Source organism: Lissotriton helveticus, chromosome 2_1 (genome assembly GCF_964261635.1).
Source record: "Lissotriton helveticus chromosome 2_1, aLisHel1.1, whole genome shotgun sequence".
NCBI lineage: Eukaryota > Metazoa > Chordata > Amphibia > Caudata > Salamandridae > Lissotriton > Lissotriton helveticus.
This window is the reverse complement of record NC_136059.1, coordinates 429,545,774-429,567,688: the sequence shown is the minus strand read 5'-3', so window position 1 is coordinate 429,567,688 and position 21,915 is coordinate 429,545,774.

Genomic DNA, 21,915 nt, shown 5'->3' with positions numbered 1-21,915 from the left:
GATGGCCGATATAATAGGACGTCCCGGAATCGGGGTCGTGTCTTTGTGTGTTTTTGGAACAAAATATATAGAGGGTATTGTAGGGAACTCACTCCATAGAAAGTCAAATTCATCTTTAGAAATCATGCCATCTCGTTTGCACTGTTGCAGATGTTTCCTAAGCGTCTCAATGGCCGCTGTGTACTCATTTTTATTGGATTCCTTGTAGCATGTTTTGTCAGATAGTTGTAGGTGGGCTTCTTTAAGGTAATCATCCTTTGGCCAAAGGACTATATTCCCTCCTTTGTGAGAGGGCTTGATAATCACTTCCGTATTTTTGCCCAGTTTTGCCATAAGTTTTGTGTATTGTATTTGGTTGAAGCTGAGTTTTTTAGGCTTGTGATTTAGTCGGTGGTAAAGGTGCTTGATATCGTCTATTACCCTCCCATGGTATATGTCAATGGCATCTTTTGGCATTTGGGGAACAAAGTTATATATATATATATATATATTAATTATAAGGTCTTTAAAAGTTATTAAAGTGTTACATTTAATTTGATTATTTTATTTAGTTAGTTTATACTTTTGATTTAGTTGAGAGAAAAAAAATACTTACTATTTTTAGTTGATGAAGTTTATTTCGTTGATGTAGTTGTATGTGGAAGTTTGTAGAATCTGTGAAGAGAAAAGTATTTCTTAGTTATAATTTGCTATTTTATTTAATGTATTGATTTTATTAGTTTGCTCTATTTGTTGGTTAATTAATATATATTCCTAGTTTTATATTTTTGTTTAATGTTGATTTTGTCCTAGTTTTTTTAGGTGGCGTTTTAGTGAAGTGTAGTCTGTGAAACAAAAGAAAACGTTATAGTTGTAGTTTATTTGACTATTATGATTATTTAGACTCTATTTTCATTAGGTTATAAAAACAAGATATACTTACGTTTTTAGTTGATCATGTTTCTTTTGTTAATGTGGTTTTGTTGACTTCTGTGGAAGCTGTTAAAATAAAAGTATTTGTTAGCTATGTTTTGCTTTTTATTAAATTAATTAATTTTAAATCCTTTACTTTATTTGTTGGTTAAGTCATACACTTACTTTCTTATATATTTTTAGTAATGTTGATTTTATTGGTGTGTGGACATAAATCTTTGTGTTGAATTCTCTAGGTGGATTTTTAGTGACGTTTAATCTGTGACATATAAAGGCTAACATGTTATAGTTGTTGTTAATTTTTGTCAGCTAATTTTAATTATTTAGTTATAAAGTTTTGTTCTTACCTCTAATGAGAGATTTTCAGAATAGTTGTTTGTGTGGTTCTTTTTCATTCTGTTTTCTGTCTTGTTAAGGTTCGTTCTTCCTCCTTGTTTGTCTGTTATACTGTAAATTTTGTGTTAATTGATTGTTTTTATAGTGTTTATTTAATTTGTCACAGTTTTCTAATTTTTGTGTTAGTGTAGTTTAAATGTATTGGTCAAGATAGCTTTTTTGAATTTTTTAGCAGTTACCTTTTAATTTTTTAGATTTTTAGATGTATTACGTATATTTAATATTTTCTAGATTGTGTTTATTATTGTTATTTAAATGTATATATAGATGTGAAATATTGTTGTACATATGATATATATATTGATGTTTGTTTATTTTTGGTAGTTGTGATATTTTTAATGTATTGTTTGTTTATTTATTTGTTTTTGGATTTTTGGTGCATTTGTTTTATTTAATGTTATTCATTTTGTAATGTTCTTAGAGTATGTAAACATGTTTAGAATATGTTATTTTATTATATTATTGAAAATAGTTAATTTTTATGTTTAAATATACTTTTTGGTATAGTTTATACGCATTTTATACGTATTTCATCGCTGTTTGTGTTGTCATCATTATCAATGGTTTTGTTGTGTTTCATTTAATTTTAATGTTATCAATATTTTTGTGTTCTTTATTTTTGTTGTCGATATTTTTGTCATTGAGATTTTTGTAAACAATATTTTTTCCTCGATGTTAGTGTTATTTCAGTTTTGTGTATTGGGTGTAGATTTTTTTCTATACAATATTATTGATTCAATATTTTTGTAATTCGATGTCATAGGAGTGGATGTTGTATCAGTGATCCCTCTTCGACCTCTCACCGGTGTTTTGACTCTGACACTAACTCAATTTTAAGTAACCCCAGACCCAAAAGATCAGGTGTCACTAAAGCAATTGTAAAAATCTTTAAGTTGCAATGTGTCCCCGTAGCAACCTACGGGGCCGAAGTATGGGGCATTGGAAACAGTAGCAATATACAGCAGGATGAAAACCGGTTTTGTAGGAAATTATCAAGTATGCCAATTTCTACTCCCAACTACATTTTGCACGCTGAATTACATTTACAGTTTGTGTCAGACTTTATCAGTGCACGACCGGTGCTGTTTTGGCACTCGGTATGGAGTAATTGGCCACTTTGGCACAAGGGGCCTTATTTATGAAGGCCTTGCGCTACCGGTGCGTCACTTTTTCCCATTTTAAAAGTGACGCACCGGCGGCGCAAGGCCTTCATAAATAAGGCCCAAGATATTTTAACCGACTGCCTAGGCTGTGATAGGGGGATGAAGATCCCATGGCTTTCCTATGTTCATAACAGTTTATGTAGAATAGGGAAAGACATGATATTCTCCAATCCTAGCAATGTTAATATAGTGAAGAAAATTGAACTAAAAGAACCACTATACGCACTTTATTCAACAAACAGACTTAAGATGGAAACTGGAAAAACTACAGTTGCTAGGTATCTGAATATGGAACTACCTAGATATCCCTTGGTTTTGTACTTAACCCTACCTATGTCTCAATGGGAAAGAAGCGTGTTGTTTCGACTAAGGGCTGGTTCCGTTAGACATCTGCTAAACTTTCCCCGGGGCCATCAATCAAGCTTAGACAAAATAAGTTGCCCTTGTAATGGGCTAAGCACCCAAAATGACGTGCACTTCTTCTTTTCCTGTAATTTTTACTTGAAATATACTAAATGGTTTTTAATTCCTTTTTTAAAAAAAAGTTAGACCAATTACCCTGGACCAATCTTATCAGTTGTTACTTGCACTAGACAACGAGGAGATAATTTGTCGCACTTGTACTTTCCTAAAAATTGCAGTCCGTGCTCGCAAAATGATGGATGGCTTTCAGTACTACTGTTGATTGATTTTATTGTTATTTACTTTTTATGGATTGTATATTTATATATGTGCTTTTATGAATTCCTGTAATTCGAATAAAGATCTTTTGAATTGAATTGACTCTGTATCTCAACTCATGCCCTCAGATGCAAGCATCACTGACTTGATGAGGACTAACTGCCTGAAGCTCAACATCCAACAGAGATGCCAGTTTCAAGAAGGTGACACATACCTACAAGGCCCTACAAGGCCAAGGACCAGCATACATCAACCACCCCCTGAAATCCAACCAACACACAAGACAACTGCCCTCCACTTCCCTCGCCCATGTACACACTCCCATCATAAACCTAAGCTACAGTGGAGGTCGATCTTTCTCCTACCTCAACATCAAGTCCTGGAATTACCTTTCCACCTGCGAACATCAACCTCTCTGGTGGATTTCAGAAAGGGATTCAAGGCCTGGTTTTCAACAGAGACCAAAAAAAAACAGTGCCTGAATACCCTCAGTGGTGAATAGCTGTGCTCAATAAGTACTGATTGACTGATTGATTGATTGATTGATTAACAGAACAGGCTTCCTCCATCCTGAACCCAACACCTGGACTATACCAGCCATGAGTACTGCCCTCCCAAGTGTTGCCACCCCAATCCTGGACCATTGGAAGTGGGACTGATGGTGACCAGCTCACTGTAGTGCCAGCGGAACCAATGCATCACCTCCCAGAAACGCTGCATCAAAGCCTTTGTGTGGCACATTGCATTTTGTTTTTTTGCACATTGCCTAACCAAACTCTACATCTGAATCACAGTGCTATGCATCTCCGATGCAGGTCTTCACATCGCAAGCCCCTTGTTGATGGCATCCTTGACGACAACACAGAACTTTCCATCACAGCCTTGCAGCATCCCAGAACTAACGCTTCTCACCAAATCTGCCCACCTTAAAATCTCATCACCTGGGCTGTGCAATCCATCCCCAATGTAGGATTTCAAAGCACTCTGCAACCAAGATTTAAGGGTACTCTTGTTCAGCTTGACTAAATGGGTCTCTGTAGCTGGCCCACACTTCATCACGGGCAGCCTGAAATTGTGACTTTGTCCCTGGCGGGCACCACCAGATAATCACAGTTGGCTCTTTGTGTTTGTTGGTGCTATTTTCACTTCAATCTTTAAAACTGCTTAGCTATGGTTTTACTAATTTACTTTTTGTTGTTTTGGTCTTACATTATGTATTGCCTTTTACTCAATTGTGCTAAATTGATGTGGAATTTTTCTTGTGTTGTTTCTCACTTTAGTACTGTTTGAAGTGCTGCATAAACACTTTACACATTGCCACTAGTTAGGCCTGACTATTTTTTGCCTAGCAACCAGAGGGCTAAGCACAGGTTAATTTGGTGTTTGCTTATGACTTCACCCTGACAAGGAATGTGGTTCCTGCTTGAGTACGGTTTCACCCCCTTCCTTGATATTGTGGTCTTTCTTTTCATTATGTATTAAAAGCAATAGTTACTTGTTAATTTGATTAGTATATGTGATTACTTTCAATGACCACATAGTTTGCAACCTTGTGTGCAATAAAGAAAATAAAGAATGTTTTCTTGAAGTGATATCAGCTTTGCTCATATTTGTTCTAAAACATCCCAGTTGTAAGTGTTGCAACAAGGTCAACCAGGTCATTCTTCATCTCAATGCATAAGGAATTGTTTTTCAAAACATATTTAATCATTGCACATTTTTTCTTAAAGAAGCATTTAAATAGTGTTTTTTGGTCTGTCATTAGTAAAGACCTTTTGGTTTTATCTAGAATATGTTTGTATATCAGCTTACAGTCAGCCTTCTTCGACCATTTGTCTGCTGTCATTCAAATGTCTCTCCAGGCCACTAGCAAATGCGGGCTCACACCCCAGGCTGGCAGGCCCCTGTGACAGATGCAGGCTTGATTCGGCCAGTCCAAGCCAGTGGCCACCAGTGGCCGCAATTTGGAATTTTTGTGGGCTCAGCCCACACTGCCGTTGGCTGTCTGGGGCTGGTGGGGGGTCACCTAAAATCTGATGGGGGCAGGCAAGGAGACTTAAATGGTGGGGCAACTTAGCTTGTTGTCTCCTCACTCCCTGGATGCACCTGATGGATGCCAACACTCCCGCCTTGCCAGCAGCAGCTAAGGCACTGACTTTGACTTTCATAATAAATGCTCTCACGCACTACAACTCCCAGGTATGCTTTGCAAAGTTGCACACACATGACACTGACGTTTCTAGCAAGTGCCCAAGCCTTGTCCAAACACTCCCACCAGAGTATCCCTACAGCGAGGTATCCTGAGGGTTGTGTTATGAACTGAGCCCATTTTTTTGTTTTTTACTATTGTGGCAGCAAGCTGTTTACATCCTTTGGGATATATGACGGTACAACGCGTACCGTCACAACGCATACCTTTACAACGCGGCCGTGACAACGCAAGTCGTTACCACGACTTGCGTTGGGGGGGCGCGGATTTCGAATAGTTTAATTTACTATTCTAACACCAGTCCCCGTGGACCCTAGGGAAGGTGTTAGGATAGTAAATTAAATATTTTTAGACCTTGAGCGCCCTCCAGCGCAAGTCGTGGTAACGACTTGCGTTGTCACAGCCGCGGTGTAAAGGTACCGCGTTGTGAAAACATCGTTGTAAACGATGTTTACCCATCCTTTGTGTTCCTGGCAAGCATGCGTGCTCTGTTTTGATTTGATTTAGTTTTAGCTCCTGTTTTGGTCTACAGATGCCCTGTTAGAACTTACCTCACATATCATGAGGTCTATACTGTCTATGTAATTGATAGCGCAGTCTCCGGGTTGGCAATCTGGTTGGGTGCACATGGGTACTCAACTCGGCTAACTCGATTTCTTCATCTATTTTCCTTTCATTTTCATTCATTTGTTTCGTTAAACTATCTTATAAAGGGCGCATTGGCCTTTTTGTGCTATGATACATAGTGACCCTGTCACATACAGTAGATACCTTGATGTCATGGCTCTCTACAACAGTGCACTGACTACTTTTTGCACCCACATTATAGGAGTAGTTCACATAGCACCTGAATTTGTACATCGAGTTCAGAGATGTGTGTGTTTTTTTAGACGTGTTTATTGATAGATGTCTATATATTTTAATATAGAGCTCTACATGTGGAGGAACTTTGTTGACGGTGGAGTCGGAACTTATTCATTTTCTTAGGGTAAGGATTTTAGGAATATTTACACACCCTCGCTATGGTGGTGGTGGCTTACAGTGGGGATTTACGTTGATTGTTATTATGCATTTGCTTGAAATGTGCTTATTACCATTATTTTCTTTCAGGGCCACCTGACCTACTTGAGAATTTGGTGCAACTGCGCACAGTTGGCAAAGAGTCCAGGCCTAAGTATATTTGAAATACCATATTTTGAGTGACATTATGATTTTTATACACATTTTTGGAGCAGAGTGACTTAATATCTTGATCCTGAAGATGCCTGGAACATCTTAGTCACACACGGATGACACATGTTAACCTTGTACAGGGTGAACATCCATAACCCTGTTTCACTATGCTTTTAACTTCTATCCCTTAGGACATAGGTATAACCTTGTTTAGCACACTATTTTCCTTTACACTCTACCCAGTAGATATTAGTACATAGACGTGCCACATGTAAGTGAGGGTTCTTGTCCAAACACTTGTAGTGCCTCACCACCTTTCTACCTTTCAGTTTTTCCTTTGTTCTTTTTGTTTTTTGCTACTCTATTCACTGTGTGAGCCTACCCTGTATTTTCAACCAACCACCAATCCTTAGTTTACCGCAAGGAGTGGTGAGGGAATAAAAAGAGTTGTGTTTGGCTACAAAACATGTGAACAACCTTGGCTAATCCAGGAGGGAGTTGGCCTTAAGCTGATGTCCCAATTGGGGGCTCGGATACACAATCTTTAGAGAAGGACTACTGGCGTCTGCTGCCGCAAGTATCTATAGCCTTACCTTACAATGCCATGGTGGGTGTTTGAGGGATTAGGAAGTCCAGGTATGGCCCAGCACATTCTTGAATAGTGGCCAGGGGGATACCTTAAGGGGGGACCATGGCATGGTCGATTATGCTGTAGGGGGACCAGTTGGATGCTGGCCCAGGTTTTCTCTATAATGAGGGGACAGGTGGATCCGCCTTGTAAGTACAACGAATGAAAAAACACAAAGGGATATTTCCCCTTGCTTCAGGTCAATGGAATACAGATGATACCACAGGGAATAGGACCTGAGGGTTAGTCAAGGGTGACTCTGCCAATGTAACGTAGGCTTCAATGTGTTGGTTCCTTGCAATTCTGTTGTAGTGTGAAATAATGCAAATATTTTCCCTTCTTTGTTTTTTTAATGCCATGTTGATAAGTTCTGTGTTGTGTTTATGATGAATAATAAATAACGCCTGATAATATGATTTCTCTAAAGAACAGCATGGTGTACTTAGTTTGTATTCAGAGATGGAATGTACAATGCTAGGGTCTATTTGATTGAGGGTAGGGGGGTTTTGAAAACCTGATTGGTCTCACTTGTGGAGAATTCGGCATGTTGTAAAGTTTCTGCCCATGTCAGCCATTGACTAAGTTTACGACCACTGGGAGCATGCTGCTCTTTTAAGAAGACCACATCTTCCCTCTATGTAGTTGCCTTCAGTGCTAGGGACTGATATGGCAAATTGTGCTTTTTGAGACCAAAATTATTTTTGTGGCTTTAGACAACTTTTAAAACATTTGCTCGTGCTTGACAACTTCATCAAAAATAAACTTTTACAAAACCCATGAGAACAGAAAATATGCTTTAAGAGAGCCGAAAGGCTGACAGCCATTGCCAGACCTATTGGATGTTTCTCTGCTTTTGTTTTAGTCAGGACTCAAATTGCAAGCCAGACCTATTGCTAGTTTCTAATTGTAATAGCTACATTGGATCGTCAGCCGCAGAGAGGTCTTTGAAATATCATTTTAGAATTGAAGCATGGAGTAGCTTTCAGATGATTGAAATTAAAGGTTTGCTTACAATATCAGTCAAATATGTTAGCGTAGAAAGAGAACGTGCTGATGATATGGAACAATAGCATGTGTTATGAAGCTCTTCCTCCTTCGACTGTAAACCATCCGCTCTACATGTGATGTTTCTGTGCTAAGTATACTGTACGTTTTATTATTTGATTCTCACGTTTTAATATCACACCTTTCATTAAGAGGTCTATTTACTCAGTAAGTGCTACAAAATGTAAATGGTATGCAATTGATGTTAAAGTAATTTCATGCTATTCAATTTGCAAATGACTAATTATACATATGAATCTGACTTTCCATGAGCAAAAAGATCAAAACAGAGCCTACAAATATAACAACATAGAACGTCCTGTATGCACACTGGAGCTATTGAAAGTTACTGTGTGAAGTCACATTTGCATTTCAACAAAACTGAATCATAATTCAGGCAAGGTCATTTCGAGAGAATGGCAATGAAATAAGTACCTTTTAGCATAATCTATAGCCAGTCTGCAATTGTTTTAATCACTTCAGCCATTCGTTTCTTTTAATTTTTGACAGATTTGTAGATAAAGACAAACTATAATAGCGAATTTCACGAGTGCAGTCAAGTAAATCCTTTCAAATGAATGCAACAACAATTCAGCCGAAGCCACCCATCAAGGAAGGGAATTTGCTCTTTAGTCTTTACATATTAAATGCATTACCGCGTTATTTCCATGAGCTCAGCCATCTACGTTTAAACCGTGTTTATTTCACGGTGAAAATACTATAAGGAACATTGCGCTTTCTTGACACTGTGCAGATGTACATAAAAACGAATTTGGTATAAATGTTGCCAATAACATTTTAGATGTACTTAACGTCTTAAACTGTATATCGATTTTGTATAATTTATAGAAACATTTTTACCGATATTTGCACCAACACACCAGTGATAAATAGAAGTCAGTGCACACGCGATGTTAAATGTTGAAAAACAATTGCTTAGACACTAAAGCGATTTACTAATCTAGAAAAGCAGACACTCTTGCATATTCTTACACCGGGAAAGTTTCTCATAATGACCACTCAAAATAATGTAGCCTAGAACTGGAACTGTTATTACTGGATTCTGTTTGGTTTTCCTGTTTCACTTCCAGATAATCAGCAGGTTTGTCGGGAAAATCTTTGTTGCAGGAAAGCACATATGGCAAAGACTAGTGGAAACAGTGTTTCCACTGGTTATTTGCAAATTTTCATAATTTTGATATGTAATGGAAACCCTATGTCAAAGTATGCCTGCGGTTTTAATGATTTGCCAGACATGTGCTTGCTTTGCCAAAGTAGTTTTGTCATCTAGCAGAGAAAGCAATCTGGTGGTCTTATTTAATATATATATATTTTTTTTTATGTTTAAGACATTTTTATTAAATTTTAGCAAAAATACAAACAATGCCATACAATAATGAAAGCGATTATAAGAATTGAAAACAGAAGGCACTTAAGTTAATTTAAAAAAAAAAAGAAAAATTCCAGAAACATCAATGAGAAGAAGAAAGGAAAGTAAAGAAAAGAAGAAGAGAGAGAAGAGAAAAAGGGAGAAAGACAGAAAAGAAAGGAGGAGGGGAAGAAAAAGAGGTTAGAAGAAAGTTGGGAAAATGCAAGGAAAAGAACAGGATATGAACTCACATGGAATTGGTAGAAGAGAGGTAAGAAACAAAGGGGAGCCATAGGAGATCGGATTTAATTTTTAGAGGAACAGAAGAAGAAGAAGCAACAGAAATTCTATGTTCATCGCAAATGAAATTCCACCAAGTTATAACAGAGATTTTAGAATTATCTTTCCAGCAGGAGAGAATCACTTTAAATGCAAGAGCGATGAACAAATCAAGTAATCGAGCAGTAGAAGAGATCATATCAATATCATTTGATAAAGAACCTAAAAACACATTTGGTAACGAGAATGGTGCAGAACATTTAAACATGAGCATGCATATATCCCAGATAGATTTCCAAAATGAGAAGACAAAAGGGCAATCAAACAGTTGATGCTTGAGTGTACTTTAGTGGAGAAGTGTGGCTCACCGATTAGAGCGGCAGACCCTGAGGCAGAGGTCTGGCCCGGGACCAGGGTTCAATTCCCGACGCGGCAGGGTCTTGGGCTCAATGTCCACGGACTCGATAATTCTCGCCTCGGTGCCTACTCTAATCATGGGTCCCACTCTGCAACTCTGGGCAATAGCTTGCTTAATCTCCACAAAGGCCCCGAAAGCGCTAGGATGCCTGGCCTCCACCTTGGGGGTACCCATTAGGGGGCATCTCACAGGGAAAGCCAGGAAGGGTTCCACAGCGGTATACAGCGCCAGGATGCCTGAAAGGTGATAGTGCGCTTTACAAGTATACATACATTTACATTTACATTTACATTTACCTGGTTCAGAAGAACAAGACCAGCATGTAGAGGAAGAGGCAGGGGCAAACTTGGAAATACTTACAGGTGTAAAAATAGCTCTATGATTAATAAACAAAAGTGATTGAGTGATGCGTGCAGCAATAGAAACCTTATGTAATTTGGACCATAAACGGTCCCAAACATCAACTGGTAATAAAATATTCAAATCAGCTTCCCAGGCAGTCTCAACATAAGTTTTAGGACGAACCAGAACACTAGAAACCAGTAATCTATATACAAGGGCAGCTTTTGGTTGTTGTAAAGTGAACAAAGGGTAGAGTGGGGACGTGGGAAAAAAGGGGGGTAAAACATCGGGTGGAGAAATGGAAGTTAAGTGAGAGCGAATAGCATCAGTGACGATGGTATACTCCTGTAAATATGAAATAGGTAATTGATACAGAGTTTGCAACTCCTGGAACGATAAAATAGAGTTATTAGAAAGGAATTGGTGAACAAAAAGGACCCCCTTTTCTTTCCAGTATTTGTAGTAGAAAGACTTGCCCTTATATTTAAGGAATTTATTATACCACACAGTGGACGATAAAAAACATTGGAGGGGAGACAGGTCTTTGGTAAAAGTGTCAAGCAGCAGTGACTTCGAGTACTTTAGAACTGGGTGTTTGGACAAAAAGGAACAATTAGACATGAAAACAGCATGTTGAAACGAAAAATCTTTCAACAAGGAGCGTTCAAACATCACCCATCTAGGTACAGGTGAAGACAAAAAATCATATGCTAAAGTGAAGGATTGTTTTATAACAAAAGCTGAGTGATATAATTTAAAGTTGGGAAATCGTACACCACCTTCATTTTTAGGACGGAGGAGAGTTTGTAAAGCAATGCGGGGGTGTTTAGTATTCCATAAGAATTTGGTACATATAGAATTCAAACGAGCAAAGTATGAGCACTGAATTTTTATGGGGAGCATAGAAACAGTATATAGGATATGAGGTGTAATCATCATTTTAATAGTATCCAGTCTACCCCACCAGGACAAAAATAAGGGAGACCAACGTTGAAGAAGGGACTGGATCTTGGTAACGAGGGAATCAAAAGTAAATTTAATGGAGTCAGCGAGAGATGAGGAAAACCAAATGCCAAGGTATTTTATTTTGGAGGGGCACCAAGCAAAGTCAGTGGATTGAAACATGTAATGATAACAAATGGAGTTGAGAGGAAGGACTTCTGTTTTGGAGAGATTAAGTTTATAACCAGAAATGGAAGAGTATAGACGAACTTCATCCAAGAAGTGGGGTAAAGATGAAACGGGGTCAGCCATGTAAACAAGAACATCATCTGCATAAGCAGATATTTTTGTTTCCATAGATGCCAATTTAAAACCATGGATATTTGGGTTAGTCCGGATACGTTCCAAAACGGTTCAAGACAAAGGATAAATAATAATGGGGAAAGAGGACAGCCCTGTCTCGTGCCTCTACTCAAAGAAAAAAGTTTAGAGAATTGATTGTTGACAAAAATGCTAGCACGAGGGGAGGAATAAAGGAGTTTAATTAAGGAAATAAAAAAGGGACCAAAACCAAACCATTGCAAAGATCGGAACATAAATTGCCAGTTGATCCGATCAAAGGCCTTCTCAGCGTCCAAGGATAGGGCAGCCAAGGGAGATTTAAAAGATTTACTGTGGGAAATAACATTAGCGAACATACGGGCATTATCAGAGGCCAATCTGCCTTTTACAAAGCCGACCTGATCAGTTTTAATCAAAAGAGGGATTAGGACATCTAGGCGAGAAGCAAGAATTTTAGCAAATATTTTACAATCATAATTAATGAGGGAGATAGGACGGAAATTTTTACATTGGGAGTGATCCTTGTCAGGTTTAGGAATTATGATAATAAGGGCTTCCAGGAAGGAGCCAGAGGCTTTGGCAGATGAGATAAAAGAATTAAAAAGTTGATGTAATTGGGGCACAAATATGTTATGAAATGCAGAGTAAAATTCTATAGGCAGTCCATCAGGGCCCGGTGCTTTAGATTTTTTAAGGGAAGAGATGGCTTTGAGAATTTCTTGAAGAGAAATATCTTTCTCAAGTTGGGCAAATTCATCTGGGAGTGAAGGAGGAGGTGGGAGATCCTCAAAAAAAGACAATAAATTAGAGTCCGATGGGTAAGTGTCATCAGTATAAAGGGTACGATAATAATTATTAAATACTTCTGCAATATCCTCATCTGAGTGAACCAACTTATTAGTATGATCATTAAAAATAGGACCAATCGTTTTACGTTCAGATTTGATTTTGAGATAAGTTGCTAGCATTTTACCTGCTTTGTTTTGGCCGCCATGGTATTTGGATTTAATTTTCAATAGGGTGTTACAGGCTTCAATCGTAGCAATTTTATTTAAGTCTGACTTAGCTTTGACTAGATCCTGAAGGGCATTCTTGGATTTGGAGGAAAAATACGAGTGTTCAAGGGATTTAATGAGCTTGAGTTGATCGTCATATTTGAGTCTATTAAATTTCTTCTTTTTTGCAACATAAGAAATAGTAAAAGCTCGGAAAGCAGCTTTAAAAGCGTCCCAGTTATTAGGAATAGAGGTGTCAGCAGGGTTGTTAAGGAGAAAGAACTCATTAATATATGCCGTAGCCTCTTTAACAAAAATAGCATCAGACAACAGAAATGTATTGAATTTCCATCGACTGAATTTGGAGGAAGTTGAAGTGAGGTCCAAGGATGCATGGACAGGAGCATGATCAGATAGGAAAATAGCACCGATATCAGACTTTTGGATTGAGGGAAGGAGTGACTTACTAATCATAATATAATTTAACCGAGAACGGGTATGATGAACATTGGAAAAAAAAGTATATTCAAGGGTATCAGGGTTACATGTCTTCCAAACATCATGAAGAGGACGCGAGGCAATGGCAGATTGGAAACATTTATGGGTTTTATCAGGTTGAAACTTGTGAGAGGAAAGCCTATCTGCGAATGGATCCAACCATTGATTAAAGTCGCCAGCAACGACAATATTAGGGCAGTCCATAGTAGATATAAGGATTTTGATATCATTCCAAAATTTAGGATCTGGTCGAACTGGACCATAAATGTTTAATAGAATCAAAGTTTCATTTTGGATCACAACCTTTGCCATTACCCAGCGTCCTTCGTCATCATTCGTAGACGATAACATTTGAACTGACAACCCCTTATGAAACAAAATCGCAACCCCCCCTTTCTTATTGACCGCAGGAGAAAACACCAGTTGACCCACCCAATGATGTTTCAATTTAGAAGATTCAGCATCTGTACAATGAGTCTCTTGGATAAAAGCAACTTGAGAATTAATTTTAGACAAATGGGACAATACCTTTTGACGCTTGACAGATTGACCAAGACCTCGAAGTTACACATGATGGAAGGTAAGGAAGGGGCAGTACACGTGGGGTGGAAACACTGCAGGAAAAACATCTACATGTGGGGACAAAGCAGAGAAACAAGTTACACCAGTAAAAAATAACAAATAGACACAATGCATGAAATTACAATATACCAAACTCACTGTGCAAGACAAGAAGAACCACAGAAGCCATAGGACAAAAGACAGAGACTGTTCAAGGAAAAAGAAGTAGGGGAGAGCCCAGAAGAAAGGAAAATCATTGGAAAAGAGAGAGAAAGACAGAGAGGAAAGAAAAAGGAAAAGAACATCCGGAAAAAGACAAGAAGACAGATCAAGGCAGAAAAGCCAGGTCTGAAAAGAAAGAAATAGCCAAGTCATCGGGGACAGGGAAGATGCCAAAGAGGACAATAGCCCCAATGAGCAACAGAAGAGCAAAAACGGGCAGGAAAAGGAAAAAAATACAGAACCTCAAGGAGGAGGATGAAACACATAGAACGCCATTATGATGAAAAAATATCCACATAACCACAACAAAAACAGGCCTACAAGAAGGTAGAAGAAACAAAAGAGAAGAGAAAGCATTAGCTGATGCATGACAGAAGGGAAGTGAGCAACCAACATGACAAAGTTAAGTCTGCGTGAAAATATCAAACATTAGTGTCCATCTCAGGTGAGGAAACAGTTTGTAGATAAGCACGAAGTTTCTCGGGATCATCAAAGGAGCGAGTATGACCATTATGCGTTATCTTACATAAGCAGGGATGTAGAATACCATACTTGATATTCAGCTGTCGCAGTTGAGGACGAAGATTAAAAAATTATTTCCGACGGGCATTAGTTGCGTTGGAGAGATCCTGTGAAAGAAAGATATTATGGCCCGACCAAACAAGACGACGTTTAAGTCTGGCAGCTTTGAGCACAGTCATTAGTTCAGTAAATTCAAGAAATAGGACAATAATGCCACGAGGCTTGGAAGCATTGGAAGAAAGGCGCCCAAGGCGATGAGCTCGTTGGATATTCAAAGGATGGGACGTTGGTTGAAGGTCTAGCAGCTCATATAGAAATTTCCGAACAAACAACACCACGTCAGACCCCTCAATATTCTCTGGAATACCATACAAGCGTAGGTTGTTGCGTCTATTATGATTTTCAAGGTCCTCAGTGTGGAGCTTGAGCATGTGGATCTCCTTTTCCAGTTGGGGAATTTTAGAAGAAGCATCCTGTATATCACTGACTCGTTGTTCTAAGTTAAGGACTTTACTTTCCATAACGACCCATCTGTCCTCGATCTGCTTGAGCTTCTCATTAGTGGCAGACATAAAAGGTTGAAGACCCCTCACCTCTTCCAATATAGAATCCAAAATAGGGTTTGGCGAAGAGTGAATAGGGGAGGGAGGGTCATTTTTGAGTCTTTTTGGTTTTGTGCCAGTATGAGAAGATTTGACAGAACTAGCGTCGTGAGACATTGCAGCAACTATATGACGAGGCAGGATGAGAAAATCGAGTAACTAGTTGAGTGGTATGACGTGAAAAATCCAAGAAGCACGAAAAGAGTCTTAAGAGCACAAAAACGAGGGTTACACAAGATGTGAAGAAAAAAATGTAAATGATAACTGCAACATACACCTTGGACAGTAGCTCAGAGTTCCCAATATGATGAAAAATGCCAACTCCTGACGAGCAATTAGCTCTTAATCAGCCAAAATGCCATGGAGATATGGTAAAGAAAAAATATGAGAGACAGCAAGGTGGAAAGCAGGCTGGTAAGTAAGCACTGTCACCAAGTGCGCAGAAAGGCGAGTGTTTCCTTCTCAGTAATTAAGATGGCTGCCATACCGCCACAAGAGAATATACTGAGAGGAGATGTCAATGAAAAAACAGCCAGTAGAATAAGTTCTGTGCCATACCTGGAGAGGGAGAATACAGCAAAAGTCAGCTCATTACTGGCACTGTGAGACAGGCTGCTGTGACATCCAGGCGAGGCTGACGGGCTGGGGAGAGAACGCGAGCGCGGCGGCACAAAATGGCAGCCGCCCGCGTCTCTGTGTTGACAGAAAACACGAAAGTGCGCTACACGCGAAAAACGGCATTAAAATCGCCGAATTCGAGATGGATGGGTGCAGCGCATATTCCGCCGCAGGAACCTCGTGAATTCAGGCGTCCATCGGCGGATAGAAGGTTCGTAAAGCGGGATAAGCGCCCGCCGCTCAGCGGAGCTCACGGGGAAACCGTTGTCACTCTCGGCGCGTAAGCCACGCCCCCCCATATTTAATATATTTTTAAACTCCCCAATCGAGAGGCTGTCGAACCTTAGGTCAGTGGCTTGCAATGACCCAAGAGCGTTACAAAGTCAACTTCTAAATATTGATTTTAAGTTCATCTTATTGATTTCCAATCAGATACCCGCATTCAACGTGTTATCTATCCTCAACCGCTCTGAATCTATGGCACAATTTTAGAAAGGAGCATTTAAAGCGAATTATTGTTTGATTAGACCTTGGGGCATATTACCAACAACTAGCGATAATTATCGCTGTGTTGGCTTAGCGGGAATATTTCTATCGCCGCCCTTCACTGTTTTTATTGCTGAGATACCTTGCTATTAGCAAGGTTTATCTCAGGAGCGATAAAAAACAGGCGAAATGCGTGAATATCGCTGTCAATACAGCGATATTCAGGCATTACTGTGACAATGCTCTTAGCCATGTTATCCACCTCTCATTGGATAACATGGCTAAGAACTGGTCAGGGCAGGTGTTAGCTTTTGGAGATATTCGTGCTTAGCGCGAATATTTCCAAAACAACGCCTGTGTTGATCATAGGCGATAGCGATTGCAGCGACTGTTTTCAGTCGCTGACATTTTGGCACGCCCACTTTGCATGTCATTAGCAATAATTATCGCTGACATACAAAGCGGGCACCAAAATGCCCGCTATCGCCTACAAGCTGTCGCTAACTGGTGTTAGCGACAGCTAGGTAATAGGGCGATAAAATTATCGCCGCTTTAGCGGGAAAAAGTCCCGCTAAAGCGGCGATAATGGCCCTTGGTAATATGCCCCTCAGTTCTAAGTGCAGTTGTGCCTGTGTGGTATCATTTCGTAGCTTAGTGACAGAACAGTAGGCTCATGCAAGTAGCAGGCCAAGCAGGTCAAGCACGTTTGACATCTTTTTTCCTGGCATTATTTCACAGCCATATGAGATGCATGGAAGCAGCTTTGCCGCCATGGCCTTTTAAAGTGGTCCTTAAATTGGGCTTTGGAAGGATCTTGACATTTTATGAAAACTTAAGTATAAGGAGGAAGCTTTAGACAATAATGTCCATGTGAGTGGATACAATGCCTCCTGAGTCAAATATCATCCCAAGGTATGTGTAATTTGGACCGATGGATAATTGGAGTCCATCTAAAAAGCCATGACCCCGGTATATGTAATTTTTCACTGAATCTCACCACTTTTGTTTTCCTATGGATAATTTCAAGTGGAGGTGAGTGGTAAACGCCGCTCCTCTGGTGGAATTTGTGGAGTTTTGCCCACTCTGCAATCTTCTTGGAGCGTGGAGTTTTGTCAAAACTCCACCAAATGCCTATGAATAACTTGCCAACTGTACGCTGGCAAGCACGAGTGTGAAAATCGAACGCTAGACCCCCTCTCAATGCAGACAGTCATGGGAGGTTGCTATTACTCTTGTTGAGAAAGCTGCCACTAGAGTATAACATCTACTCAAGCAGCAGATGGATGCATGGTCCTCTGGTGCACTGTGTGGTGCAATTCACACATTTTACGGTGCCAGACAAGCTTCCAGAGCTAAAAATTAGCACGTGCAGAGAAATTGACCACAACTCTGCCACTCATGGAACTCCGCAGAAACTTGCTGAGTGTTCAGGAAACTCCGCAAATTCCACCCATCCTTAATTTCATGTGTAAGCTACTTTGTGCTCATTGAGAGGGCATCTAAGAGCCATTGCAGACCTACTGGGGTCATGCTTATCAAAAGCAGGTCGTCTGCACACAGCATTTGAGTGCGCCTGCGGCACCAGAGATTTGGGGGAGGGGTGCCTTTTTTAAGTCCAGTTCAGCAGACTAACTTGAAAGATAGGTGTTAACCAATATAAGTGCCAGAACACAACTGGGGAGAGGATGAAGCTAACGGCTAGAGCGGTCGACCTCGAAGCTGGGGAACCAGGTTCGAGTTTCGGCAACAACGCTCAACATCCTGTGATTCTGGGCAACTCACCTAATCTCGCCGTGCCTAACAAAAATGAACATGTCTATCTGTAACGAAACTGGTGTTCATGTAAAGTTCTCTGATACCCAATGTCTCGGGTCTAGTTCGCGCTATGTAAAACTCTTAAAAAAAAAACATTTTCAGGACAACTGTGGTAGGGATTTTTTGAGAGAACCTTGTCCTCCTTCTACTCTCAAGCTATTCCCCGACATTATATGTACCAACTTAGCTGAGATTTTCAATGCAATATTTAAAACAGGCATATTTCCTTCTATCTGGAAGAAAACTGTCATCAAACCCCTCATTAAAAAGAGTACTCTGGACCCAGCCAATGTCACTAGCTACAGACCCATAGCCTGTCTTCCATTTCCAGCTAAGATTGTTGAAAAAGTTATGAACGCTCAGATAGAACACCTTATCGACCAAAATAACTGCTTGGATGAATCTCAATTCGGATTTAGAAGGGGACATGGCACCAAAACTGTGCTTATTAGATCCTCTGATGAAATGAGGACGATATTAGATGGGGGGGGGCGCAGTTTTGATATTGCTGGATCTGTCTGCGGCCTTTGACACGGTCGATCATGTGACCCTGATCGACCGTGTCACGGCAGCTGGGATCTCCCACAGGGCCTGAGCACTTCTCTCCTCTTTTCTTGCCAATCGTGTACAGTCCATTACCTTTGGCAAATTTAACTCTCCGCCGTTCACTCTGCCATGTGGTGTTCCCCAGGGATCCTCACTAAGTCTGACGCTATTTAACATCCATGTGTTTGACTTGGCAAGGGTCATTAAATCCCATTACTTGTGCCTATCATCATATGCAGACAACACCCAACTGGTGTTGGCTGTTAACAACAATGGTGAGAAAATGGCCCACAATTTCCAACAGGGAATGTTCACAATAAGTTGGGAGGGCGCCAGAGAGCTGTGTGAGAGAGCTTCGGGAATGCCAGAACTAGAGCCGGAGCCAGAGACGCCACATCAATCAGGGCGAACGCCGCTGCTGCTCCGGTACCGCCTCAGAACTGCTCCGGTACTGCTCTTGTACCGCCGGCACTATTAGTACTGCCATCAGCTTGCAGCTCGCGGACCGCCGCGCCGTAACCGTGTTCCGAGTGTGAGCGCTATGTGAAGCGCTGAAAAGAACAACACCGCTGAAGTCTGGGGTGTGTTACGTGCTGCCTTTGCTGCCTTCCTTCCCCGGCCCTGCTGAGCAGCGCGGTGCTGTGCAGCTCTGCCGCCGCTGCCGAGCTAAGTCAAGTTTGCTGAGGGTTCTAGCAGGAGGTGTCGGTTGCTCCAAGAGGCTGCTCTAAGAGGCCGGATCCAGCTCACGGACCACGCGACGTGACCCAACCACACCTGAAGAGGTAGGGGTGCAGCGTTTGAGGCTTGTGTCATTATTAAAAACTGTTGCTTGCCTTCTGGGCTTCTGGGCTGGTGGGCCACGGCGGAAAACAAACACACCTACTCCCACACCCACGCCCAGTCCCTGCCAACAACTGAGCCCTAGGCTAGAGACTGTACCGTCGACGCCTCCATCACCCTAAAGCAATCCTTCCTGCTCTGTCTGTTGTCCATTCTGAGCGCTGGAGGCTGCTTGCTGGCGTAGAGAGGAGAAAGCGGGAACAAGGCAAGGGGCACAAGCTCGTGGGTTTTATGCCTGAATGCTTGAATGTTAGTAAATCTCTTGCGGCCCGAGGAGAGCTGGCATCTCGTAGTCGCTTGTGTGTAGGACTCTGTGGGGTCGTTGTGGACACTGCCTGGAGAATACTGCGAGGAACTCTGAGCCCGTGTGCTCCATCCCTTGTTTTCACGCTCTGTTGAGGGAGAGAGACGCTGAATCACCCAGCGGGACTGCGAGGCCCAGAGGTGCTAGCGCCTGCTCATCGCGCGCACCTGGTGCCTCTTCCGGCCCTCCTCCTATTTAGCCCCGCCTCCTGACGCGAACGCGGGACGCGCGCGGACGGAAGCGCGGGCGAAGACCGGGCGAAGAGCGGGCCGTTTGAGGCCGTTTGAGTACGGGAGAGTCCGGTCTGGGCTACACCCCCTTGGCCCCACTTCCATTGCTGCAGGCTTCACATTCGCTAGAGGTGTACGAAGAGGCCAACGCGTATGTCTGCACGTGAGTACAGAAGCAGGGCAGCTAAGGGGAAGTTGCAAAATGGAACACTCGATGATTTCATCACCAGAACTAATACTGCAATTGACAAGGAAATTACCAAGATGCAGCATAGGGTCTCCACTGAACTTGATGCAGCAAGAAGGCTATCCCAGGTGATGGCCAATGCTAAGAAATCTTCTCTGGGTCATCTCGCTTTTGCAAAAACACCGGACCGCACAACGGGTCCATTAACGAACCTAACACAAGCACTTATCCATTACCAACCTGCCTCGCCGCCTCCTTTATTATTGGAGGCTGGATCTCAACAGGAAGGCCCCATACCACTACCCAGGGTGGGAGGGGTAGATGGGCCCCCAAAGGAAACATCACCAAATCTAGAATGCAGGGGCAAGAGTGGGAGAACTCCCCCTAATCCCCCAAAAGGCTCTATCCAAAAACGAAAGCGTAATAACACAACCGCTTATTCCAGGAAAAAGGCTAAGGTTGCAAAGGCCCAGTTGCCTTTTCAGATGTCAGCCCAGTCATTCCACCTACCCGTTCCCAAGGTAAATAGTTACCCCCCAGTTTCTGATTCTAGTCCCGTGAAGTCGATGGGGGAATACGAGAATCTCGTTATTGAAAATGAAAATGACCGGGTACCACTATGTATGATTGAAGGGAAGGATGTTGAATTCTTAACGATTGTGTGGGAAACCTTAAAAAAATTGTTGACCCCCCTAGAATGCAGACTTTCCCGTATAGAAACCCAACTCCTTGAGACTGAAAAAAGCATTTTAAATCTTGCCACCCTGTCCACGCCGGGTAATAAACCATCTACCCAACTAGCTGTGACCAATATCCCTTCAGTAGTGGCCCTCACCCCACCGGTACCCTCTGTAACTAGACCTGTGCCAAAGCCCCGGCATAAGGTTCCTGCAATAATCAATGACAATAGAGAAGTGGGAAGAGCAAACAACTTGCCGGCTCAACCCATATTACTCCCAGAGCACCGGCTGCCCCGAAGACTAAGGTCTACGACACATATACACAGAGACAAAAATACTCCAAAAATCGTCATAGGGGTTATGTTGACCTACCCCCAGATGTCAGACCATACGTAGTGGTGCTCACAGGGGTGCCAGAAATTCAGTATCACCAGCAGGAGGACTTTGGGTCTTTAAAAAATAAGGTCACTCATTGGCTCAATGTGAACAGACCATTACCCAATCACCTGAGAAGTAAAAGTCTCATGGTGCGACGTGTTCCTTGGATAGGCACAACGCACAAATCTATCTCAGGTGATTGTGTCATAGTCTCATTCGAAGACCCTAATACAGCACATTTTATACACTCATGGAGCAATCAAGTAGTCAATTCCCCCATCGCAACCAGATCATTAACCTATTTCTATCCCCCACGTTTCCAATCTCAATCTGGGGCAAATCGGAATTGGAACACGATCCCGCCGCGTAATTGTGTGTATGGTGGGATACCCAACCTCTGGCAAGGCACATATGGGGGGTGGAATGGGGTTCCTACCTACAATAGATTTGCATGCCTTGAGGATGTGGACTGACTTATACATAGTGCATCTGACACTTTGCTCTTGCTAGACCCCCACAGTTCTTTGCATGAC